Below are 13,440 nucleotides of genomic sequence, written 5' to 3'. Positions count from 1 at the left end.
ACAAAGGAACTTCAGCCTCCTTTGAGCTACCACCTGTGCTGTTCCAGGTGGGTGGCAGTGGCAGAAGCAGCGTCAGCGAGTAACAGAGAGATGAATTGCGGCCTGTGATACTCTCACCTTTCCAGTCATCCCTCTCCCCATTTCCCAGTGGGCAGTGGAGTCACCCACCATAATCCAGACAAAAGCACTCCTCTACTGTTACTGTGCCCAACAATCCCACACAATGGGGAGAGGGAGTAGACTCAGGTACATTGAGGGAGCCCATGTTGGACCCCTGCAAAGCTGATGCTGGCCTTTGTTGATTGTAGGATTTTTTTGAGCCTTGTCACATGGCAACGGATAGCAATGAAACTGCTGACCACCATTATTAAAATGCTCCGGCAGGATATGACAAGACTACAATAGCTAGAGAGAATATATGAAGCCCTAAGCTCTCTTGACTTTTCCTGTCATGAAAGAATGGATGTGCCTGTCATCACAATTATTCTCTGACTTTTAGCTTCTTCTGTTCAGCTATTTGAACTCCAATTGAAACCGGAATAGGGATTAACCCTGAAAATCTGCGGCCTCGTATTTTCCACTGGGATGCAAGCCATCCGGCAGTGAAACTTCCTGAGAATTACTGTTGATCCCATCTATAGTTTTGTGGAGATCATTGCAATTAGAAGATGGTGTGTTGTCTATGAATTAGAGGGTGTTGGTGGTGTGTGTGTGTGTGTGTGTGTGTGTAACTTATGGCTGGTTGGTTATCAGAAAACCGAATCAAAAACTTCTGCTCTAACATTTCTTACACGTGAAGTTCATCAAATATTGACGTTCACAAATAAAAAATTATTCTCTGCCAGCACTGCCAAATATATTGTTAAACTCCAGACAAAGAACACATATCTACGATAGAATCACACCGGCCTCCAGGTCTAGGGAATGCTGAGTACACAAAGAACAAATGTGGTGGTGGTAATTGTGGTTAAAAAACACACAAAAAACAGGTGGCACAAACAGACTGGCTTCAGAACCAATATTGGAAGAGAGGATTACCATCGCTTGCTTTTCAGAAACCTTATAGCAGCCTTCCTAACCTGGTGCCCTAAAGATGTTGTTGGACTACAAGTCCCATAATTTTGTACCATTGGCCATGGGTCTGATGAGACTTATAATCCAAAGCAGGTTGCGGAAGGCTGCCTTCTAAGTACAGTGGCACCTCGGGTTACAGATGCTTCAGGTTACAGATGCTTCAGGTTACAGACTCCGCTAACCCAGAAATAGTACCTCGGGTTAAGAACTTTGCTTCAGAATGAGAACAGAAATTGCACAGCGGTGGCGGGAAGCCCCATTAGCTAAAGTGGTACCTCAGGTTAAGAACAGTTTCAGGTCAAGAACGGACCTCCAAAACGAATTAAGTTCTTAACCCGAGGTACCACTGTATTCTGCCTCATGTCTCCAGACACAAATAGCCAGTGCTTTTTGGGGGGGGTTGGGGTACAGTGGTACCTCAGGTTAAGTACTTAATTCGTTCCAGAGGTCCGTTCTTAACCTGAAACTGTTCTTAACCTGAAGCACCACTTTAGCTAATGGGGCCTCCTGCTGCTGCCGCGCCGCTGGAGCACAATTTCTATTCTCACCCTGAAGCAAAGTTCTTAACCCGAGGTAATATTTCTGGGTTAGTGAAGTCTGTAACCTGAAGCGTATGAAACCTGAAGCGTATGTAACTCAAGGTACCACTGTACTCTCATTTTGACTCGAGAAAATCACCATTTTGTAGTTCAAATTGGGGAAAATAAATACAGTAAATGGACAAAACTACAAAGATTCCCAAAATGTTTAGGAGTATGCATACCCCTGTGTCACCCCCCCCCCCAGAAAAAAGCACAGCAAATAGCCATCATAACACAGGAAGGTGCCCTATGCCTAGTAACATTATCCACCTCAGTCCTGTCTGCACTGATCAACAGTAACTCCCCAGGGTTTCGGGCAGAAGATCTCTTCCAGTCCTAAAAAGTGAGAGTGTAACAACCTCAATATGTCAACACATCCATATCCTTAATTTCTGGCAATTGGATTTGGGTTTAAACCTCTCTTTGTGTTTCTCGAAAGAATGTTGGTGTTTTGTCTATTTCCCTTTCCTTAGCACATCAGAATGTCTGTGTGCAGCCTGATACTCTGTGAGGCAGGGACAGTGGTGCCTCGCAAGACGAAATTAATTCATTCCGCGAATTTTTTCGTCTAGCGAATTTTTCATCTTGTGAAGCACGAAATCCCATAGGAATGCATTGAAAATCAATTAATGCGTTCCTATGGTCAAAAAAAGTCCAAACAAAGCCAAATTTGGTACAACAAGAGTTTTTTAAGTGCTCTTTAAAGTCACACATACTGTAAAGAGCATTTCAAAATTCAAACCCAGAATTTTTTTAAAAAAACAGCAGAGTGGCCCAATGGTCACAGAAAATCATAAAAATGCAGGGGGGAAAACAAGCTTCCAGATTCTTGCAAACCCCTCCCCAACTGTTCCCCCAGCCACCCAGCACACAGAAATTCAAATCCAGAATTTTTTTAAAAAAACAGCAGAGTGGCCCAATGGTCACAAAAAATCATAAAAATGCAGGGGGGGAAACCACAAGCTTCCAGATTCTTGCAAACCCCTCCCCAACACCAAGTCCTTGAATTCCAAACACTCCAACCCAAAATCCAACCCCCCCAAAAAAAAAGTTTTAAAAGCTTAACTTACCAAATGGCTGCAAAAGAAGTTTTGGAAAAGCTTCAAAAATCACCAAAGTCTTTGAAAACCTCAAAAAAGGCTACTATGTACACTGCATTCTCTGAGTTGCTCCTCAAAGTCAAGTCGCAACTGTATTAATGGTGTTAAGAAAAAGGAAACAAACTTGCAAGACGTTTTCGTCTTGCGAAGCAAGCCCATAGGGAAATTCGTCTTGCGAAGCAGCTCAAAAAACGGAAAACCCTTTCGTCTAGCGAGTTTTCCATCTTGCGAGGCGTTCGTCTTGCGGGGCACCACTGTAATGCTTGTGAGGTAGGGCTGGATTCAATGAAACAGTTGTGCTAGCAGAAGCCAGTGCAATGAGTCCCAGTAGCATTACCGTATTTTTCGCTCCATAGGGCACACCTGACCATAGGGCGCACCTAGTTTTCAGAGGGGGGAATCAAGGAAAAAAATATGATTCCCCCCCCCAGCTCTGGGAGCAGCGGACAGGCTGCACTCAGCCTGTGTGCTTCTCCCAGACCTTCTCCCTGCTTTTGCGGGAGGTGGGGGAATTCCCCCATCTACCACAAAAAGCCCACAGGAGCCACGCACCCTTTAAGGAGCGCACGGCTCCTGCGGGCTTTTCTACGAGGAGGGAGAAAGGACTGACGCGGCCAGCCAGTCCCTTGTCCCTCCTCGGGGAAAAGCCCCCAAGAGCAGCGCACTCTTTAAAGGGTGCACGGCTCCTGCAGGCGTTTCTACGAGGTGGGGGAATTCGCCCACCTCCCACAGAAGCCGTGCGCTCTTTAAAGGTGCTGCGTGGCTTCTGCTGGCTTTTCTAGGAGGCGGGGGGAAAGGTGCGTCCTATAGAGCGAAAAATACAGTGCTCCACTCCTTCCCTGGGTGCCACACAAATTTGCTTGAGCATAGAAGCCCCAGAACACTGCATGGGGATGAGCAGAGATCATGCTATCGGACTAGCAGAAATACTTAATCTGATGGAAGAATTGTATCAATGCGAACAGCCAGTATAATCTTATTTGTTCTCCGAAACAGCAGGATATTTTTTCTCTCGTTGCAGTTCTTTCAAATGAAGGAAGGAAAACCAACCCATCCCATCCCCTGTCATAATTTATGGTTGTTTTTCCTGGATATTATTGGTTCACCTTAGCCATGTTTTCTACCAGTTTTCAGCCACTGAAATTCCTCGGGATATTTCTGCCAAAGCTGCTTCGCTAAAGGCTGCCCTATTCCAAAGCTAGGATCTTATTACAGCACCAGTAGTACAGCCAGAAACATTTACCACAGATATTCTAAACCTCAACGTGATTATGGTATCAATGGGAAAGTCACTGGGGCTCAGATGGCTTTCAGACTTCCATACTTGGACAGCAAGGAAAAATACTTCTCCAAAAATATCAAAAATATGTCCATGCTTATGAAATTGAATCTGCTTCTATCAAAGAAGGGTAATAATGACAACGTATGGAGTATAGTTAGCATGGCTCAGATGACAGTGTCTGGGAATAAGACAAACAATGAGCTACTCCTGCGTGTTTTTTCCTGCTGCCACTCCTGAGTTCTAGGTGGGGTGATCAGCATTCCTTTCTCTGATTGCTTTGTTGTTGTTTAGTCGTGTCCAACTGTTTGTGACCCCATGGACCAGAGCACGCCAGGCACTTCTGTCTTCCACTGCCTCCCGCAGTTTGGTCAAACTTATGCTGGTAGCTTCGAGAACACTGTCCCACCATCTCATCCTCTGTCGTCCCCTTCTCCTTGTGCCCTCCATCTTTCCCAACATCAGGGTCTTTTCCAGGGAGTCTTCTCTTCTCGTGAGGTGGCCATAGTATTGGAGCCTCAGCTTCAGGATCTCTCCTTCCAGTGAGCACTCAGGGCTGATTTCCTTAAGAATGGACATGTTTGATCTTCTTGCAGTCCATGGGACTTTCAAGAGTCTCCTCCACCACCATAATTCAAAAGCATCAATTCTTCGGCGATCAGACCATAAAGAAGGCTTTGATTGCGTAGCAAAACTGATTAAGTGATTAAGTATCCTTAGGAACAGCAGCTTCTCGTTTCTGCCCTAAAACACACTGCCTACACATTTTGTTTTCTACCTTTCTTCATAGATGTCCACTTGACTCGCCTTTTTAAAATAAAACTGAGAGTCCATTGCCCCCTGCTCACTTGGGGACCAGTGTATACCTCCATGAATGGCCTGACCATCAGTTCTGAGCTGGATCCTCAGGAGCAGACACCAGCTGAATCCACTCTGGCTCCGGAGATGATCGAGGACACATTGCCTGCAGCCTCCCAGCCCTGTCAGGGGAAGGTGAGGTTGCATCTGGGTCCAGTAACCCTCCAGCCTCTCCTGAGCTGCAGAGGCTCAGGGCAGAGAGGCGGAGGGAACTAAGTTCCCGCAGGAGGAGTGCTCGCCTCCAGGCCAGGAGAGGTGAGTCACCTGTGGGCCGGGACCACCCTAGGCCTCAGAGGAGATAAAGGCCAGTCAGCCCAGTCCCAGGTTGCCGGAGCAACATCGTTGGTTACCTGTTCCTGCTGGCACCCTGTCCTGCTTTCTGCCAGAGTTCCTGACCATGCCTGACTCCCTACCTTGGACCCCGCTTCAGCCTCGGACCACGCCACACGGTAACCCCCCAGGACAAGCACACAGTTTCTACATGCAAACCTCCCTTGCGGAATCGGAGAGAATGTTGTTACAAAGGCATAAACTGGTTGTTGAGATTCCTCCATTGCAGATGGTTGGACCAGATGGCCCTCAGTGGGCCAAAAAGGCCTTTTTTCAGCTGAAACTTGCTAGAACTCAGTTCTGGCTCCTCTCAGTTGGGCACCATTTCCATTATAAGAGAACAAGGGGGACGTTCATGGTGAGTTCCGACACCTCTTTTTCTAGAAATTTAGCCCTGCTTCCAGCTCTACAATTCTATGAAATGTTTACCAAAACATTACATTTAAATTCCAGGCACATCTAAAGCCTAACATAAAGTTGACTGAAATATAGACTTATGTCAACTGCCGCCTGTCAGAGAATTGCTTCCTTATCTCAGGTATTCATTATCTTAGGTAAAATTGCTTCCCTGTGCTCATTATGCAACACAAAATTATTTTTGTGGTTAATAATGCTTTTGCTCTAGGAAAATAGACTTTGGCATTCTAGCGAGAAAAGAAAAGTCATCTTGATAATCAAGTCTTCTCTCTAAGTAAGCGGCAGAGAATGAGCTAATTGTCTTGCCCAAATGAAATGGCTAAGAACATGCTTTCTTTAATCACTCCCAAGTTCTTTGTCTGTCCTGACTTAAGTTTAGGGAATGGATCACATTCTTCTAGATTTATCCATGAACGTCTGCAAGTCTGAAAATTGTAAGAAGACAGGCAGAAAAGCTGGTGAAGGGTCAAAACAATCATTTGAAGACTTCTCTGTGTGTGTGTGTGTGTGTGTGTGTGTGTGTGTGTGTGTTTAGGACCTTTGAAGCCCTAAACGGCCTCAGCCCAGTATACCTGAAAGAGCATCTCCACCCCCATCGTTCAGCTCTGAGGGCCTTCTGGCGGTTCCCTCACTGCGAGTAGCCGAGTTACAGGGAACCAGGCAGAGGGCCTTCTTGGTAGTGGCGCCCTCCCACAGATGTCAAGGAAATAAACAACTATCTGACTTTTAGAAGACATCTGAAGGCAGTCTAGGAAATTTTCTAATGTTTGATGTTTTATCGTGTTTTTAATATTCTGTTGGGAGCCGCCGAGAGTGGCAAGGGAAACCCAGCCAGGTGGGCGGGGTTTAATTAATTAATTAATTAATTGGTAGTAGTAGTAGTAAGAGCAGGCGTGGCGTGGCTGGTATGCGTGCCGGGGGCGTGGCGTGCCACCCACAGGGGCATGGTGTGCCGCCTGCGGGGACGTGGTGTGCCGCCCACAGGGGCGTGGTGCGCCACCTGTGGGGGCATGGCGCCCAGTGCAGGGGGGGGACAGCCATGATGCCTCCCCACCAGGATCGTGGTTCCAGGGGCGGTGCGCTCTCCCCACCCCCCTCTTCCTCCTCCAGCAAGTATTGGGAATGCTCCTTGCCCGCCTCCTCCTAGTAAGATCTGACACCTGTGAGGAGATTTCACCCCTCCCATATCCAAGAATCTCCTGATGATCTCCTGATGATCTCTGCTGACTCTCCAGAGAGGAGGAGGCGTGTTCTGCTATCTACTTATTCTGCCCCAGCACCACATCAAAGTGTGTGTGAGAGTCAGTCAGTCAGTGTATGGAGAGAAAGAGAGTGTTAGAGATCGTGTCTAGAGATAAGGTTGCTGCTAAGAGCAGCTGCAGACTCTCAGTGTAGCATTGATTTATGCTTAGAATATTCAGCTCTGTATATAGTTTTGTATCATAGTTGTAGTTACAGAATAAAAGGAAGATATTCTACAGAGCTGCTCTCCGAGTGGTTTATACTCTGCAAGACTCTGCAAAACTCTGCTGCGCAACGACTATATTATTGAGACAGTGAATCCGGTGCTCTCAGCTCTAAGCTGTGAGTCCACAGCACTGTGACCTGTTCCTGTAAGAAAGGTGGTCTCTGGCAGTGCTACCCAGCTCGCCTAGCCCAGTCGGGATTGAGGTGCATGAGTCCAGTTGGTGCACTGGCTCAAGGGCGATGCTGACATCCTGCACTCTCCTCTTTCGCTGTGATGTATCTGCTGCCATCATGTTTATTTTGGCCTTTCGTTTTCCTACTATCTAAGATTCTCTTCCCACTGGGATTGCAGAAAGCGAACAGAATGTGCACTGTGGCAGAGAGGCAGTGGCGTAGCGTGGGGGGTGCAGGGGGGGCCGGCCGCACCGGGCGCAACATCTGGGGGTTAGGGTTAGGGGGCGCAAATCCACGGGTTAGGGGGCGCAAATTACTTGCCTTGCCCCGGGTGCTGACAACCCACGCTACGCCACTGCAGAGAGGCGATGCACGGCACCGGTTGTTTTGATTCTCTTTCCCCCCCCAAATGCTTTTTATTGATTTTCACAAACGTAAATAAAACTTAAACTTTTACATTCAACATTTTGGGTCATCTTATTTACCCTGTGCAGTTTTGCGCCTGGGCTTCCCTCCTTCCCTGCTTTGGTTTTCCTCATTTACATCTTCTCTTACAGATTTTTGTTTACCCTCTATTCACATCACAGGATTTATGTTAGCCCTGCTACAGTTTTTAAACTTCTGCAGTTAATTCGTATGTACGCAACAAATTTACACCACTCCTCTTCAAACTTTGTCACTTTTTGGTCTCGAATTTTATAGGTCATTTTCGCCAATTCTACATACTCAGATAATTTTGTCTGCTACTCCATTAAGGTTGGTATCTCCTGAGATTTCCACTTTTGGGTCACAAGAATCCTAGCAGCAGTTGTGGCATACAGAAATAGTTTACGATCTTCTTTTCTCACTTCATCTCCTATTAAAATAAAAAAGCCTCCGGTTTCTTTGGGGATGTGTATTTGAAAAGTTTTTTCAACTCGTTATATATCAAATCCCAAAACTTTTTCATCTTTTCGCATGTCCACCACATGTGATAGAATTCGCCGTCCTTTAATTTGCACTTCCAGCAGGCTTTATTACTCTGTACATTTTTGCCAATTTAACCAGGGTAATGTACCACCGGTACATCATTTTTCCTAAGTTTTCTTCCCTAAGTTTTGATTCTGATGCATTGAGAAGACCCCTGCTATCCCCCAAATCTGAAGGCCAAAGGCCAGTGTCACACTCCCCCCGCCCAACAGAAGATTTCAGCTGCCAATGTTCTTGGGGCCAAGAGACCGTGCACCGTGAGTAGGGCAAACGGCTTGAGTGGCAGCCTTTCCCTCCCAAATTTATTTAAGAGTACAGTATTTTTATTTAAAAATCCAGTTCCTAAATAATGGCAAGTGAAGCAAACGACTGTTTTTGGAAGAAGTATGTAGAACACCACCACAAGGTACTGTTGAGGCTTGCAGCATTCAGAATACACAAGCCTTGTTTTGTGGAAAACAAGATGTAAAAAATACAAGCCAAAACAAATCTGTCTGGGATGCCCACGGGTTATCTGCATTTTCTAGCAGGAATAAAACCTAATGAGTGCAATTATTTATTTCTTCTAATAATGGAGAATAATTTTCATGGTAGAGATACTTGTGTGTTAATCAAATCAAGGCAGCGGGACTTGGGAAGAAAAGCCCTCCATTCCACAAGATTCTGAATAATAGCGTGTGGTGCCAGTGCTGGAGCCATTCTTCTTCACTGTGGGCAAACTGAGCTGCAGGAAATCAAAACTGGCACATTTTGTTCTTATAAAGAGGCCGAAGTATAGCCTGGATTTGCTTGACTGTTTTTAAATGTATTTGAAAAATTTCCCTTCCAGGAATTGACTGTGTGTCAGTTTCTGAAGGCAGTTTCTGAAGAGCGAAGCTCTTTTTCTTGCTCGACAATAAGCTACTTTCAATGCATGTTAAAAGGTTGTGAGACAAGCCAGGCCAAGTAATGGAATTCAAAGTAAGGACTGATGTTTCAGAGCCTTGTATTCACCCAGGCCTGCAAGGCGTTGTCGGGCTCCATTTTAAATAAGGCTGCTCCCACAAATGCAGATCGAAAACCACATGTACGCACTGATACGGAAGTTGCTTCAGTCTCAAAAAGAGCACATTATTGGGAAATATCGGTAGAAGGAAATACTATCAATGGGACATTCTGAAGAACTTGCGACAACTTTGTTTTGTTAGCTGCAGGGATGCTACACAAAAAGAAATCGATATCACAAACTGTTCTCTCTTGTTTGACCTTCTTCTCCCAACAAGTTACTTTTTCTGTTCTTTATTAGATCAAAACTGTGGGTGCTGAACAGAATCAATGTAGTCAGGGTTATTTTTTTGTTGTGGTATCATTCCAAACCTGGAAGAATCTTTGGAAATCTTATAATGTGCTTGTCTGCCTGTCCGTTTTGTGTAAGCCGGTTACTTCTCTGCTGTAATTTACTCTTTAATGCAGCGCTTCCCTATTCTCTGAGACAACAGTCCTGGAGTATTTAAATTCCAATTGAGTAGTCCTATAGTAGAGGGAGCCTGCAGTTAGAGCAACAAGGACAATGGGAGCCTTGGCTAGAGCACACCAGTTCAAGGCCCCCCAGGAAGAGAAGCAGCAAGCTTTTTCCCCCCTCTTTCTCATCTCCCTAGAAATGTATGGAGGGAGGGAGCCAGGGAAAATGGATTGAGTTGTGCTAAACACCGAGACAAGGACTGGCTACACAAAAGAACTCTTGAATAGCTGTGAAATTTGGATTTGAACCATCAGAAAGCTATTGGAATTCACACGGACGGGGCTGGTTTGTCTTTTTTCAGAGGCTGGCTGCTTATATATAAAATGGAATGGTTTTCCAGATCTTTATTGAAAAAGAAGGGAGACCGTGAGAGAAAGGCCTCGAACGTTACAGACCCACCCTTCTCAGACAAGTGTTAGTTTGAGCATAAGAGGTGGGTTTATGCAAAAAGAAGTGAGTTTCACTGCTGTAATTGGCCTCACACGCATTCCCCCACCAACACTGAAATTATATTGTTTACAGGTAGATGTTAGGACACCTCTGTGTCCTTCCTTTGAATTAAAGGCAGTCAGCTGAAAGGTCTTTTGTCTTGTGGCTTTCTGCAATGGAATGGTCTGCTTGGGAAACCCATTAGTCACGAAAACGTCCCACCAGAGAATGATGACTTCTTATTTAGAAGGACTTTACACTTGTCTACTCTTGCTGCTTTCGTAATGGATTTATTATTGTTCTGTTTTTGTTGTCGAACATCTTGAAATGTTGTTTTAATATCCCCTGCCAACTTCGACGTCATAATTAATTTCAGTGAGTGTACGCTGAGTAAAAGTTAGTTGAATGCAACTCAGATATTTGAAATAGATTTTCTTGTAGCAGTAGACATGAGGCTTGTCATTGTCTACTTTGAAATAGTATTTAGGTCACTGTAAAACGTTTGCTGAGCTGACATGTAACGGGCAGGATTAATCTGGCAGCTAGTGGGCATCTCAACTGCTGCATCTCAACTGGAATGCTATCCTACCAAACTGGGGGAGCCACACTGAAACCTTTGCTCCAAGTTTCTACAGAGAGGGCTTCTGCGATCTTTGCAGTTTTCAGGAGAAGCTCTCCCCCATACTGCAGTGATGTACAGTGGTGCCTCGCAAGACGAAATTAATTCGTTCCGCAAGTCTTTTCGTCTTGCGAGTTTTTCGTCTTGCGAAGCACGGTTTCCCATAGGAATGCATTGAAAATCAATCAATGCGTTCCTATGGAAACCGCCTTCAGACCAGGTCCGGGGACAGTCTGTCCCCCGACCTCTTCTGAAGGCTGGCGGGGGGCAAAAGTCTTTGCTCCCCCACGCCTGCCTTCCCGGGACAGCGGAGACTTCTCCGCTGTCCCGGGGTGATCTTAAAATGCTGGCGGGCGGCAGCGAATGTTTCGCTGCCGTCCCCCAGCATTTTAAAAGCCCCCGGGACAGCGGAGACTTCTCCACTGTCCCGGGGCGATCTTAAAATGCGGGCGGGCGGCAGCGAAGGCTTCGCTTCCGTCCCCCAGCATTTTAAAAGCCCAGCATTTTAGAAGCGCGCTGTGCTTCTCCACTATCCCGGGAAGGCAGGCGGAGGGGAGCAAAGACATTTGCCCCCCGCCGGCCTTCAGAAGAGGTCCAGGACCTCTTCTGAAGGCCGGCAGTGGGCGAAAGTCTTTGCTCCCGACGGCCAGCATTTTAAAAGCGGTCCGGGATAGCGGAAAAGCGCAGCGAAATTCCCTGCTATCCCGGACCACTTTTAAAATGCTGGCGGTGGGGAGCAAAGCCTTTCGGCCCCCGCCGGCCTTCCTGCACCTCTTCTGAAGGCCGGAGGGGAGCGAAAGGCTTTGCTCCCCACCGCCAGCATTTAAAAGAGGTCCCTGGAGATTTCCCTATGGGCTTTCTTCTTGCGAAGCAAGCCCATACGGAAATTCGTCTTGCGGAACGACTCAAAAACGAAAAACTCTTTCGTCTTGCGAGTTTTTCGTTTTGCGAGGCGTTCGTCTTGTGGGGCACCACAGTACTGGAAATATAAGGGATAAGGCACAACCTGTGTCAGAAGGAAAATGAATTGATACTGGTTTATATTTATTTATTGGGACGCGGGTGGCGCTGTGGGTTAAACCACAGAGCCTAGGACTTGCCGATCAGAAGGTCAGCGGTTTGAATCCCCATGATGGGATGAGCTCCCGTTGCTCGGTCCCTGCTCCTGCCAACCTAGCAGTTCAAAAGCACCTCAAAGTGCAAGTAGATAAATAGGTACCGCTCCAGCGGGAAGGTAAACAGCGTTTCCATGCACTGCTCTGGTTTGCCAGAAGCGGCTTAGTCATGCTGGCCACATGACCCGGAAGCTGTACGCCAGCAACCCCAGAGTCGGTCATGACTGGACCTGATGGTCAGGGGTCCCTTTACCTTTACCTTTATGCATGTGACAATTTTGTTTGTATTTTTGTAATACTTGTCGTTTGAGTTGCCTGCAGTTGCTTTAGTTTTCTGTTTGCTGCTTGGAGATGCTTTTCTATTTTTAAAGTGGTGTAGAAGTGTAAAGAAAGAAAATAACATATCATACTTTTCGCTCTATAAGACGCACCAGACCATAAGACGCACCTAGTTTTTGGAGGAGGAAAACAAGAGCTAGAGGGATCGCTGCGCAGTGAAAGCAGCAATCCCTCTTGCTGTTCTGGTTTCTGGGATAGCTGCGCAGCCTGCATTCGCTCCATAAGACGCACACACATTTCCCCTTGCTTTTTAGGAGGGAAAAAGTGAGTCTTATAGAGCAAAAAAATACGGTAGGTGATCCGCCAACTGCAACATTTTCACATTCAGCAATGCAAATTGCTTGGTCTCTGCTGGTGTTTTTCTCCGTTTTCTTTTTGGTAGTACTAAAACTGCACCCTCTCTTGGCTGCATCATGTGTCTGGTAGTTTGTTTTCAATTTCCAGAAAAAGATCTGCGGGGTGCCTGGTTTTCTCTTGCTTTTACATCATCCCTGTTTGTTTGAACTACATGAGCAAATAGTCTCATCAGAGTCTTACACTTCTGTTGATCTTAGTCTGGCTGATGACAAGGAGGGTAAAGACCCAGGTATATGTACTCTCTGCAGAGGAGGAGGAGGAGGAAGAGGAGGAGGGATGCTGGCAGGAGTGTTCTCTGAAGCAAGAAAGAAAATTCAAATAGAAAGGCATCTCAAAACGTTTGACGATGGCAAGCCTTACTTTTGCAAACATTAGTGCTTGCCTGAATTTTGCAGAAATGTCCTTCAAGATCCAACTCGTGCTTTCTAGTATCGCCACCAAGGGGACAGATGATCTTGCAAAATTATTGAACAACTTTTGTATTTTTCTTCCCCCCCACAATAATATTTATTATTTTTCATACATAAACATAACAACAAAAAAAGAATTAAAAATAGTGAAAGAAAAAGAATAAAACAAAAAGAAATAAAGAAAAAAGAGTATAAAACATAAAATACATCAAATCACCACATAAACTAAAACTTAATTAATTAATTAAAATCCATCTTCATAAACATATTACAGTGGTGCCCCGCAAGACGAACGCCTCGCAAGACGGAAAACCCGCTAGACGAAAGGGTTTTCTGTTTTGGAGGCGCTTCACAAAACAAATTTCCCAATGGGCTTCCTTCGCAAGACGAAAGCCCATAGGGAAATCTCCGGGACAGCAGA

The sequence above is a fragment of the Podarcis melisellensis genome (assembly GCF_964234715.1).
Source record: "Podarcis melisellensis genome assembly, chromosome: 5".
Lineage (NCBI taxonomy): Eukaryota > Metazoa > Chordata > Lepidosauria > Squamata > Lacertidae > Podarcis > Podarcis melisellensis.
Note: the sequence above shows the minus strand (reverse complement) of the source record.